At 55.5% G+C, this 1,129-nt stretch overlaps 1 pseudogene; it reads right to left on the minus strand.

The window, feature by feature from the left end:
- Positions 1–939: 939 nt before the first annotated feature.
- LOC128717492 (large subunit ribosomal RNA) overlaps positions 940–1,129 on the minus strand; it is a 3,850-nt pseudogene continuing 3,660 nt past the window's right edge.

Raw genomic sequence — 1,129 nt, forward strand, 5'->3', positions numbered from 1 at the left:
AGCCGCTACACACCCGATGGACGCAACCGGACCATCCCGGACTTGGCGGCATGGAAGAACCGGCAACACGGAGAGATGACTTTCCACCTTGCACAGATCCTCTCCGGCCATGGGTTCTTCCATGAGTACCTGTGCGTGAAACATCTGGCACCATCCGCCCGACTGTACCAGGTGCCCGGGAGTCCCTGAGACGGCCGAGCATGTATTCTTCGACTGTCCGAGGTTCGCGGACGTCCGGCATGAATTACTCGGCGAGGAAGACGAAGCGGCTATGACGCCTGACAACATTGAGGCGTTCATGCTTAGTAGCCGAACACGATGGAGCAAAGTCTGCGAGGCGGCACGAATCATCACCACGGAGCTGCAGCAGGACTGGTATATTGAACGTGCCACCAGCGCCAGGGCCGAGATGGTTGCTGCAGCGCAGACAATTGATGATGCTTACAACACCACGCTGGCAGAACGTAACGAGCGACGAAATGAGGCCCGCAGGCAACAAACGCGTGAGAGACCAGGCGGAAAGGCCACCTCCTATGCACCCGGATGGGCGCCCGTACACGGAGGAGGAGCTGGCCCAGCGAGAACAGCGCATGGAACAGACGCGGGACAGGGTCCGCAGAACACCGGGCCCGTCGGAAGGTGGAAAGCGGCGAGGCGGTGGACTGCCGCGACTATCTCTGGGCCCTGTTTGGCGTTGATGCGTTCAGGGAGGCGGACGAAGAAAGTGATTAGGGGACACGACTGTCCATTAGGGGCGGAATGTTGCAAGCCAACAGGGCAAAAAACAAATCATGCAACAAGGCACGACTGCCTAGATAGTTTGTCGGAAATGTAACGGGCAAGGGGACGAAATGTTGCAGCCAACAGGCAAAAAGAAATCACGCAACAAGGCACGACTGCCTAGATAGTTTGTCGGAAATGTAACGGGCAAGGGGACGAAATGTTGCAGCCAACAGCAGAAAAAAAAGAAAAATCATGCAACAAGGCACGACTGCCTAGATAGTTTGTCGGAAATGTAACGGCAAGGGGGACGAAATGTTGCAGCCAACAGGCAAAAAAAAGAAAAATCATGCAACAAGGCACGACTGCCTAGATGGTTTGTCGGAAATGTAACGGCAAGGGACGAAAT

This window comes from Anopheles marshallii, assembly GCF_943734725.1.
Source record: "Anopheles marshallii chromosome X unlocalized genomic scaffold, idAnoMarsDA_429_01 X_unloc_55, whole genome shotgun sequence".
Taxonomy (NCBI): domain Eukaryota; kingdom Metazoa; phylum Arthropoda; class Insecta; order Diptera; family Culicidae; genus Anopheles; species Anopheles marshallii.